Source organism: Pseudophryne corroboree, chromosome 12 (assembly GCF_028390025.1).
Source record: "Pseudophryne corroboree isolate aPseCor3 chromosome 12, aPseCor3.hap2, whole genome shotgun sequence".
In the NCBI taxonomy this organism is placed as follows: domain Eukaryota; kingdom Metazoa; phylum Chordata; class Amphibia; order Anura; family Myobatrachidae; genus Pseudophryne; species Pseudophryne corroboree.
The window spans coordinates 4,018,360-4,030,502 of NC_086455.1; the positions used below are offsets into that span (position 1 = coordinate 4,018,360).

General features: G+C 51.2%; 1 long non-coding RNA gene across 1 annotated transcript; it reads right to left on the minus strand.

The window, feature by feature from the left end:
- Positions 1-5,099: 5,099 nt before the first annotated feature.
- Positions 5,100-8,246, minus strand: LOC134980072 (uncharacterized). Its single transcript, XR_010190325.1, has 3 exons — positions 8,139-8,246; positions 6,043-6,112; positions 5,100-5,783 (listed from the first exon to the last, which is right to left on the minus strand). It is a non-coding gene; the product is annotated as an uncharacterized LOC134980072 (long non-coding RNA).
- Positions 8,247-12,143: the final 3,897 nt, after the last annotated feature.

Consider the following 12,143-nt stretch of genomic DNA (forward strand, 5'->3'; position numbering starts at 1 on the left):
GGGACGCCATCATGTCCACCTTTGGTTTTTCACAACGGTTTACAATCATGTGGAAGACTTCCCGATGAAGTCCCCACTCTCCCGGGTGGAGGTCATGCCTGCTGAGGAAGTCTGCTTCCCAGTTTTCCACTCCCGGAATGAACACTGCTGAGAGTGTTATCACATGATTTTTCGCCCAGCGAAGAATCCTTGCAGTTTCTGCCATTTCCCTCCTGCTTCTTGTGCCGCCCTGTCTGTTTACGTGGGCGACTGCCGTGATGTTGTCCCACTGGATCAATACCGGCTGACCTTGAAGCAGAGGTCTTGCTAAGCTTAGAGCATTGTAAATTGCCCTTAGCTCCAGTATATTTATGTGGAGAGAAGTCTCCAGACTCGATCACACTCTCTGGAAATTTTTTCCTTGTGTGACTGCTCCCCAGCCACTCAGGCTGGCATCCGTGGTCACCAGGACCCAGTCCTGAATGCCGAATCTGCGGCCCTTTCATAGATGAGCACTCTGCAGCCACCGCAGAAGAAACACCCTTGTCCTTGGAGACAGGGTTATCCGCTGATGCATCTGAAGATGCGATCCGGACCATTTTTCCAGCAGATCCCACGTAAAGGTTCTTGCGTGAAATCTACCGAATGGGATCGCTTTGTAAGAAACCACCATTTTTCACAGGATCCTTGTGCAATGATGCACTGATACTTTTCCTGGTTTTAGGAGGTTCCTGACTAGCTCGGATAACTCCCTGGTTTTCTTCTCCGGGAGAAAACATCCTTTTCTGGACTGTGTCCAGAATCATCCCTAGGAACAGTAGACGTGTCGTCGGAAAAAACTGCGATTTTGGAATATTTAGAATCCACTCGTGCTGTCGTAGAACTACTTAAGATAGTGCTACTCCGACCTCAAACTGTTCTCTGGACCTTGCCCTTATCAGGAAAGCGTCCATATTTCTTTTAAGAAGAATCATCATTTCGGCCATTACCTTGGTAAAGACCCGGGGTGCCGTGGACAATCCAAACGGCAGCGTCTGAACTGATAGTGACAGTTCTGTACCACGAACCTGAGGTACCCTTGGTGAGAAGGGCAAATTTGGACATGTAGGTAAGCGTCCCTGATATCCAGTGACACCATATCGTCCCCTTCTTCCTGGTTCGCTATCACTGCTCTGAGTGACTCCATCTTGATTTGAACGCTTGTATGTAAGTGTTCAAATATTTCAGATCTCACCTAGCCGTCTGGCTTCAGTACCACAATATAGTGTGGAATAATACCCCTTCCCTTGTTGTAGAAGGGGTACTTTGATTATCACCTGCTGGGAATACAGCCTGTGAATTGTTCCCAATACTGCCTCCCTGTCGGAGGGAGACGTTGGTAAAGCAGACTTCAGGAACTTGTGAGGGGGAGACGTCTCGAATTTCCAATGTACACCTGGGATACTACGTGTAGGATCCAGGAGTCCACTTGTGAGTGAGCCCACTGCGTGCTGAAACTCTTGAGATGACCCCCTACCGCACCTGAGTCCGCTTGTACGGCCCCAGCGTAATGCTGCGGACTTGGCAGAAGCTGTGGAGGGCTTCTGTTCCTGGGAATGGGCTGCCTGCTGCAGTCTTCTTCCCTTTCCTCTCCCCCTGGGCAGATATGACTGGCCCTTTTGCCCGCCTGCCCTTATGGGGACGAAAGGACTGAGACTGAAAAGACTGTGTCCTTTTCTGCTGAGATGTGACTTGGGGTAACAAAAGGTGGATTTTTCAGCTGTTGCCATGGCCACCAGGTCCGATGGACCGCCCCTTTATACGGCAATACTTCCATGTGCCGTCTGGAATCTGCATCACCTGACCACTGTCGTCTGGCAGATATGGACATCACATTTACTCTTGATGCCAGAATGCAAATATCCCTCTGCGCATCTCGCATATATAGAAATGCATCCTTAAAATGCTCTATAGTCAATAAAATCTTGTCCCTGTCAAGGGTATCAATATTTTCAGTCAGGAAATCCGACCAAGCCCCCTCAGCGCTGCACATCCAGGCTGAGGCGATTGCTGGTCGTAGTATAACACCAGTATATGTGTATATACTTTTAGGATATTTTTCAGCTTCCTATCAGCTGGCTCCTTGAGGGCTGCCGTATCTGGAGACGGTAACGCCACTTGTTTTTATAAGCGTGTGAGCGCCTTATTCACCCTAAGGTGTGTTTCCCAACTCGTTTAATTTATCTGATTCAGGAAAAACTACAAGTAGTTTATTCACACCCTACATAATACCCTTATTTGTGGTACTTGTAGTATCAGAAATATGTAACACCTCCTTCATTGCCCTTAACATGAAACGTGTGGCCCTAAAGGAAAATACGTTTGTTTCTTCACCGTCGACACTGGAGTCAGTGTCCGTGTCTGTGTCTGTGTCGACCGACTGAGGTAAATGGGCGTTTTTACAAGCCCCTGACGGTGTCTGAGACGCCTGGACAGGTACTAATTTGTTTGCCGGCCGTCTCATGTCGTCAACCGACCTTACAGCGTGTTGACATTATCACGTAATTCCTAAATAAGCCATCCATTCCAGTGTCGACTCCCTAGAGAGTGACATCACCAATACAGGCAATTTGCTCCGCCTCCTCACCAACATCGTCCTCCTACATGTCGACACACACGTACCGACACACAGCACACACACAGGGAATGCTCTGACAGAGGACAGGACCCCACTAGCCCTTTGGGGAGACAGAGGGAGAGTTTGCCAGCACACACCAAAAACGCTATAATTATACAGGGACAACCCCTTATACAAGTGTTTTCCCTTATAGCATTTTTATATATGTAATCATATCGCCAAATAAGTGCCCCCCCTCTCTGTTTTAACCCTGTTTCTGTAGTGCAGTGCAGGGGAGAGCCTGGGAGCCTTCCTCACAGCAGAGCTGAGCAGGAAAATGGCGCCGTGTGCTGAGGAGAATAGGCCCCGCCCCCTTTTCGGCGGGCTCTTCTCCCGGAGTTTGTGAGATCTGGCAGGGGTTAAATACATCCATATAGCCTCAAGGGCTATATGTGATGTATTTTAGCCATAAAAAGGTATTATACATTGCTGCCCAGGGCGCCCCCCCCAGCGCCCTGCACCCTCAGTGACAGTTGGTGACTGTTGGTGAAGTGTGCTGACAACAATGGCGCACAGCTGCAGTGCTGTGCGCTACCTTATGAAGACTGAAAGTCTTCTGCCGCCTTCTGGACCTCTTCAACTTCGGCATCTGCAAGGGGGGTCGGCGGCACGGCTCCGGGACGAACCCCAGGGTGAGACCTGTGTTCCGACTCCCTCTGGAGCTAATGGTGTCCAGTAGCCTAAGAAGCAAATCCATCCTGCACGCAGGTGAGTTTTCTTCTCTCCCCTAAGTCCCTCGTAGCAGTGAGCCTGTTGCCAGCAGGACTCACTGAAAATAAAAAACCTAACTTAAACTTTTATTCTAAGCAGCTCAGGAGAGCCACCTAGATTGCACCCTTCTCGTCGGGCACAAAAATCTAACTGAGGCTTGGAGGAGGGTCATAGGGGGAGGAGCCAGTGCACACCACCTGATCCTAAAGCTTTTATTATTGTGCCCTGTCTCCTGCGGAGCCGCTATATCCCCATGGTCCTGACGGAGTCCCCAGCATCCACTAGGACGTCAGAGAAATATATATATACATATATCTATATATATATATATATATATATATATATATATATATATATAATGTCACACCAGGTGTCCGGAGACTACAGGTCACTTATACCAGGCGCGTGGCGACTACAGGTCACTTATACCAGGCGCACGGAGACTACAGGTCACTTATACCAGGCGCGCAGAGACTACAGGTCACTGATACCAGGCGGCTGGAGACTACAGGTCACTTATACCAGGCATCCGGAGACTACAGGTCACTTATACCAGGCGCGCGGAGACAAGAGGTCACTGATACCAGGCGTCCGGAGACTAGAGGTCACTTATACCAGGCGCGTGGTGACTACAGGTCACTTATACCAGGCGCGCGGAGACTACAGGTCACTTATACCAGGCGTGCGGAGACTAGAGGTCACTGATAACCAGGCGTCTGGAGACTACAGGTCACTTATACCAGGCGTCCGGAGACTACAGGTCACTTATACCAGGCGCGCGGAGACTAGAGGTCACTGATACCAGGCGCCTGGAGACTAGAGGTCACTTATACCAGGTGCGCGGAGACTATAGGTCACTTATACCAGGCGTCCAGAGACTAGAGGTCACTTATACCAGGCGTCCGGAGACTAGAGGTCACTTATACCAGGTGCGCGGAGACTACAGGTCACTTATACCACTGCAGAAGTGCAAAGGTATCGCACAGCGCCGATTTCTTTGCACTTCAAGAGTAGCTCTCGGCCAGCGCAGCTTTAGCGTGCTGGCCGGGAGCTACTCATCGCTCCCCGGCCCGCAGTGCAGTAGGGACCCGTTCGCTCGGCTGCGTCAAAAAGCAGCGAGCGAACAGGTCAGAATGACCCCCTTTATCCGGGATTCACCCACTCTGTGGAATGCCCTCCCATGCACAATAAGACTCTCCTCTAGTCTCCAAACCTTTAAACGTTCCCTGAAAACTCACATCTTCAGGCAAGCCTATTAAATTCCAGACCCACCCACATAACCTTCAGTGCTTCCCTATACAGTTACATCCTCTCTGTACAGTACACATAACATCACATATCTTGTCTCTCTTTAGTCTCACACTTCCCTGACACTTGGCCAACATTGCCGGGTGATCATATCATACAACCCATAAAGAACCTAGCAATCTGGTGGACCATTATGCAATAGGTAGCATCTATCCTTGTGTATCAATGCCTATCTCCATATAGAATGTAAGCTTGCGAGCAGGACCCTCCTACCTCTATGTCGGTCTGTTTTTGCCCAGTTTGTTCTATAACTGTTCTAATTGTAAAGAGCAATGGAATATGCTGCGCTATATAAGAAACTGTTAATAAATAAATTAGCGTATTGTAAAACATGCCACTACTCCACCGTTTCCATACTACGGCCACTAGGTGGCGGTGCTCAAGTAGGAGCCACATGGCCGGTAAACGCTGATAGTGTCACAGGTAAAACAATGCTAGGAGCAGGTTTACTCAACGCGTTTAATGATTGTTTAACAGTTCTAAACACAACACGCAGGTGATTCGCCTGCAGACAGACTGTATTCTAGGTACGGCTTTCTTCACGGAGGCACGCCTCATATCCAGTCTTTGGGGAGGTGGGTGTATGGGGTGGGGGGCGTCTGTGAGCCTCAGATTTAGAACTTGCATTGGCTAAGCTCCCACTAAAAACAGGTTCAGGTACACAGGAGACCTGTGACCCATTTGGCAGTAACATCCGCAGGAAGAAACGGTCTCTGCAGCCGTCCTCAGGAGATCCCTCGCTGGAGAAACGGTGGACAGGGCGCGTGTTTCCATACATTCAACAGTAAAATATCCTTGAAAAAAAAGCAAAATAAAAAGTTCCAATTATCAAAAACAACGTAAAAGGAAGTGTAAAAAGAGGCAACGGGCCGGTGCCCGCCCGTCGTGTCTCCGCACAGGCAGAATAAAAGCTTTATTCAAATCCATCAGTCATTAGCCTTTGAGTTGTCCTGGCCCGAGGGTGCGTCCAGCTTTGCGCTGAGGTGGCCCTCGACACAGAGTTGTTGGCTGTCTGGCTCGTCTTGTGGTAGAATGGGGCCAGGCAAAATGGGGCAAGGCTGAATGGGGTCAGTCACAATGGGCGGAAAAAGGGAAGTGAGGTCAGGTATGACCAATTCCGGCCTGCGGCCTGTGAACAAGTGAAGATAAAGGGTTGTTAGACTGGATGATAAAAACACGAACAGGGCACCCAAAGCTGTACAATAGAGACATCGCCCACTGCATTCTATATATTACCCCAGCTTCCATTGTAGTCATTACAGAAGGGGTGACTGTCCAGGAACATGCGCCGGCTAAACATTCTGCCCGGGAAGAAGGGAGGGGGAGGGGGGGGGGGGTCATGTTGCTCCCTCCACACACAGGACAGGATAATGTAGCTCAGCACTGACCTCTTCTTCCCCTGGGACCTCTGCGGCCGCGCATTCTTCTCATAGTGCCTGAATGTTGCTGTTTGAAGATCTACCGACAGAAAACAAGTAAGTTACACACATGAAGCGTGGCGCCCTCCGCTGGCCAAGTAATGATGTAGCAGGCAGAACACACTGGGAATACCGGACCACGCCAAGAGGGGTTGGGTATGTAGAGGCGGGATGCCTTGCTACGTGATGTAACGCAGACTCCCTGGTACATGACACTACTACGGGGCAGTGTCGCATCATCCTGTCCATGGCTTACTCAGCAGAGAGAACACTACAAACACAGGCCTGGGAGCTACAACTGTATTTAGGACCACCGTAACCCTTTATGACCCCTTGTCCATGTAAATGGACATTAACCCCTTCAGTGGTGACTCTTTGGAATTTGGTCACACCTCCCAGGGCATGTTTTTAAATTTTTTTAACCTGCCCGTTGCCAGGGGTTTCATGCGCGTTGCCAGGGGTTTCATGCATTGTGTCATGCTTTTTGCCAGGGGTTTTATGCTCTGGGATCCATGCTCTATGCCTAGGGGTAGCTAGGGATGGCCACCAATCATCGATGATTCAAAATCATCGATGGTCTATGACCAATGTTGAATACGTTTACCATTGATGGGGGAGAACCAGATGGTTTCCCGCCATCTAAGGTTTAGTGCTACTGAATTGTTTTTTTCCCCCTCAAAGTGTCAGGGCACTGAGCTTAGCTCCGCCCCCTGATGCCCACTAAGCTATGCCCCCTGGTTCGCCCGCATTTGTACAGTAATGCAGGGATGACTATCGATGGTCATTCCTACGGGTAGCATTTGCTAGCACTGAAATCTCCCCCATCCCCCCCTCCCTTGCACTCCATTCGGCTGGTGGACTTTTGCAGAATGACGTGATCGCGTCACGACGCGATCGCGTCATTCTGCAAAAATCCACCGCCAAACAGAGTGCAAGGAGGAAGGAAGGGAAGCAGTAGCATGCCACGGGGTTGTCAGTCTGCACAGCACAGTCCGCCCCGGGAATTTTCCGGGCATGCCACTGAAGGGATTAAATATCTGTTCTTAATAATATTTAATTTAATCATTTTAATGTAATAATAACTGAATAATGAAATAAAAAATTATTAAACAATAAAAAAAAACTTTTTTGGGGGTAACTTAGGGCACCATTTGGCAGTGTCACTGGGATACAGCGGAAACATGCAGTGGGTCATGAAGGGTTAAGCAGCGCAGCTCCAATACACTACATGACATAAAACGTTCCGCATCATTACATGCAGCAGAGCTCCTCACGGTGCCTGTTAGGGGTGGAACCACTGAGCTTGCACTTACAGTAGCCGGGAGCCCTTGATCTTTGGAACACCACGGACTTCCCACGCAGCTTCAATGGCCCCATGTTCTGTATACAGCGTGCCCCCCTGCAGACTATCCAGGGAGTGTATACCACCTTCCCTGCTCATTCCACCAAAAGCCTCATCCCACCTGCGTTCCATCCCTAGACAGGCCCATCCCAGGAGAATACCCCCATAGTCATAGGCGCCACCCAGCGGAGGTAGATGTAGACCTCATGGGGCCCTAGGCAAGACACAAATTTGAGGTCCCCTTCCTCAAACCTCCGCCCCCCCCCCCCCAGTCAGTGTTCCAGCTGAGGTAATGAATGTGATATAAAAAAGGAACTACTGACAAAACCAGAGATACCCACAACCTGCGGGCAATCCAGCCACAGAGCACTACAAGCCCAAGCATGCCCTGACAACCCAGCCACAATGTGACTGTAGTTCTGTAAGAAATAAAGAGCCACAGGCGACCTCGCTCTGGAAACAGACTGTCCCCTATGGGAGGCATATTATATGTCAGGCTCAGGACGGGCCATGAAGTGATGGAGAGTTAGATACTGAGGCTGAGGCATGGTATTACCCCCCCCCCCCCACTTCACCTCTCCCCTCCACCCCCAGACACACACACTGCTGACGAAGAGTGTCATCCCCTTCTCAGAATCCTCCGCAGAAAGTATAGAGATAAACTCAGCCGCAGCTCAGAGGGCCAATGTGTGTCCTCTCCCCGGCCCCCAGCCGCCCCGCTCACCTCTGCAATATAGTGACTTCAGGGTCTCAAGGACAAGGTGGGCGCTGAGCAGAGGCTTCTGCTAAATCCTAGCGGGCTAATGGACCTCTGGCTTCTAGTGATGGGTCGTATATATAGTTCCCAATTCCGGCAAAGGTCAGTCAGACAGACAGCTTATCAAATTCCATAACCACCCACATAAGCTTCATAAATAAACATATCTACTTACACCCCCCCGCACAGTCCTCCCGTATCATCATCGTGTTCCTTCCTTTCACTTTCCCTTCCTCCTGACCCCGGGTCATCATTGCCGTGTGACCATATCATGCAGCCCACCAATCTGGAGGACCACTATGCAGTAGGTAGCCCTTATCCTTGTGTATCAATGCCTATCTCCCTATAGAATGTAAGCCTGCGAGCAGGGCCCTCCTACCTCTATGACTGTTATTACCCAGTTTTGTTCTATTACTGTTGCTGCAATTGTAAAGCGTAACGGAATAAGCTGCGCTATATAAGGCACTGTTAATAAATAACTGTAATGCAGGAGGGAGCAGTCAGACATGTCAGATAGAGCCCAGCAGCTGCATCTGCCCAGCAATACAGATCTAATAACAGCATCCGCGCCGCCTGGCCCCAGCCTATGTGTGAGCCATAACGTGGGTGACATGCTGCAGACCTATGTGTGATAAAAATCACTCTCCTATTAGTGCAGATGTCCAGACGCTTGCTGCGGGTTCTGGTACTGAACATACCTGCTGTACTAAATAGTCTACTGGGATTACCAGAGCCGGATTAAGGTGGGGGCGACAGGGGCGGCGTCCCCACACACTAAATGTTGAATTGCAGGAGTCTCACTTCGGCGGCTCAGTTGTTCAGTAACAGCGGCCGCTGAGGTATTCCTGCACTGTCAGAGTGAGTGCACAGCCGGGATAGTGCCGCCGCCAGGGGGTTCAACAGCCAGGTCATAGCTGCCGCATCCCATCACCCCAAGTGGGAAGGCCGTCCCCCTTCCTCCCCGCAGTGTTTTCTGTAACTGCCCCCAGCAGCTACACAGAAACCATGGACCTAGCCGTGGAGTTTGTGCCTTCCTTCCCGATCCGGGGCAGCTTGTCTGCGGATGGGCAAGAGGAGGACGGTAAGGAGCGAAGCTGATGGAGGCTCGCTGCCCCCTCCCTGGTCTTCTCACTGTGATGGAGGTGTCTGTGGTGTGATGGGAGACAGACACCGTGATGGCTCCAGCCGGCTCTTCCCCATTAACCTGCGTGTGCCTGGGAGGGAGGGTTCCTATGTCAGCAATAGTAGTGGGGGCCCCCAAAGCCTACATTGTCCTGGGCCCCCACCAGCCGTAAACCAGCCCTGGGGATTACTTTGTAGGTGCTACTACAGCTGCTATACTTTTCAGCAGGCCCGGTTCTAGGCCTTGTGTCTCCCAGTGCAAACTTTTCCTTTGGCGCCCCCCCCCCCCCCCCATTCAAAACAGGCACAGTGCATGCCAAATAGGGGTGTAACTTAATGGGGAAGGGGCGTGGCCACAGAATAGTACCAATTCACATTACACCGCACAGCAGTGTCCATCAGTCCCGTTACCACACAGTAGTGTCCATCAGTCCTGTTACCACACAGTAGTACCCCTTGATATTCTAAAGTTCACCTGTTGATTCCAAAAACCCTATCCTGCTGCAAAACCTACAGCAATCTGAAAAAAACACTGAAAACCTGTCATGTTGTAAAAGCTGCAGAAATCAACAGTAATTGTGAAGGCTTCTGTTATACTAAAAGATGTGAAAAATGTGGTTCTATGTTACAACATTCTGGGGATATATTTACTAAAGTGCACGTTTTTAGAAGTAGGTGATGTTGCCCATAGCAACCAGATTCTACTTGTCTAGCAACTTCTACAAGAAAATAGGGAACATCTGCGCTTCTAAAGAGTTTCCCCTAGGGCTGTCCTGGTGACCATTGGATCAGGGAGCTGAGGGAGAACACAGAGTGGCTGCAGAGCTATAGTACATCATGTACATAGTATCCCCAGCGCTGCCGCTCAGCGCATGCTGTTTCTCTGTCCAAATTGTCCCCACAACATTGGGAGCTGCCACTTGTCCAAAGCCTGGCCTGTGCCGACGCAGTCAGTCCTGATGCTGTGCTGCCGCCCGCGTGCTCAGTGCGCGCTTCCTTCCTCCATACGACCGCTCCCACAATGCAGTGCATCACGCACCGCACGGCATTGTGTGAAAGGCGGTGCGCACGGTGACGGCATCATAGGGAAAGTGGTAGGGTCAGCGCTGAGCTCACATTCATTAACAGGGAGAGAAGAGTGAGGAAGAGTCACACCTGCTGCTACTCCAGGAGGGAGAGAAGAGTGAGGGAGAGTCACACCTGTTGCTACTCCAGGAGGGAGAGAAGAGTGAGGGAGAGTCACACCTGCTGCTATTCCAGGAGGGAGAGAAGAGCGAGGGAGAGTCACACCTGCTGCTACTCCAGGAGGGAGAGAAGAGTGAGGGAGAGTCACACCTGCTGCTATTCCAGGAGGGAGAGAAGAGTGAGGGAGAGTCACACCTGCTGCTATTCCAGGAGGGAGAGAAGAGTGAGGGAGAGTCACACCTGCTGCTATTCCAGGAGGGAGAGAAGAGCGAGGGAGAGTCACACCTGCTGCTATTCCAGGAGGGAGAGAAGAGCAAGGGAGAGTCACACCTGCTGCTATTCCAGGAGGGAGAGAAGAGTGTGGGAGAGTCACACCTGCTGCTATTCCAGGAGGGAGAGAAGAGTGAGGGAGAGTCACACCTGCTGCTATTCCAGGAGGGAGAGAAGAGTGAGGGAGAGTCACACCTGCTGCTATTCCAGGAGGGAGAGAAGAGCAAGGGAGAGTCACACCTGCTGCTATTCCATGAGGGAGAGAAGAGTGAGGGAGAGTCACACCTGCTGCTATTCCAGGAGGGAGAGAAGAGTGAGGGAGAGTCACACCTGCTGCTATTCCAGGAGGGAGAGAAGATGGAGAGTCACACCTGCTGCTATTCCAGGAGGGAGAGAAGAGCAAGGGAGAGTCACACCTGCTGCTATTCCAGGAGGGAGAGAAGAGTGAGGGAGAGTCACACCTGCTGCTATTCCAGGAGGGAGAGAAGAGCAAGGGAGAGTCACACCTGCTGCTATTCCATGAGGGAGAGAAGAGTGAGGGAGAGTCACACCTGCTGCTATTCCAGGAGGGAGAGAAGAGTGAGGGAGAGTCACACCTGCTGCTATTCCAGGAGGGACAGAAGAGCGAGGGAGAGTCACACCTGCTGCTATTCCAGGAGGGAGAGAAGAGTGAGGGAGAGTCACACCTGCTGCTACTCCAGGAGGGAGAGAAGAGTGAGGGAGAGTCACACCTGCTGCTATTCCAGGAGGGAGAGAAGAGTGAGTGAGAGTCACACCTGCTGCTACTCCAGGAGGGAGAGAAGAGTGAGGGAGAGTCACAGCTGCTGCTACTCCAGGAGGGAGAGAAGAGCGAGGGAGAGTCACACCTGCTGCTATTCCAGGAGGGAGAGAAGAGTGAGGGAGAGTCACACCTGCTGCTACTCCAGGAGGGAGAGAAGAGTGAGGGAGAGTCACAGCTGCTGCTACTCCAGGAGGGAGAGAAGAGAGGGAGAGTCACACCTGCTGCTACTCCAGGAGGGAGAGAAGAGTGAGGGAGAGTCACACCTGCTGCTATTCCAGGAGGGAGAGAAGAGTGAGGGAGAGTCACACCTGCTGCTACTCCAGGAGGGAGAGAAGAGTGAGGGAGAGTCACACCTGCTGCTATTCCAGGAGGGAGAGAAGAGTGAGGGAGAGTCACACCTGCTGCTATTCCAGGAGGGAGAGAAGAGTGAGGGAGAGTCACACCTGCTGCTATTCCAGGAGGGAGAGAAGAGGGAGAGTCACACCTGCTGCTACTCCAGGAGGGAGAGAAGAGTGAGGGAGAGTCACAGCTGCTGCTACTCCAGGAGGGAGAGAAGAGTGAGGGAGAGTCACACCTGCTGCTATTCCAGGAGGGAGAGAAGAGTGAGGGAGAGT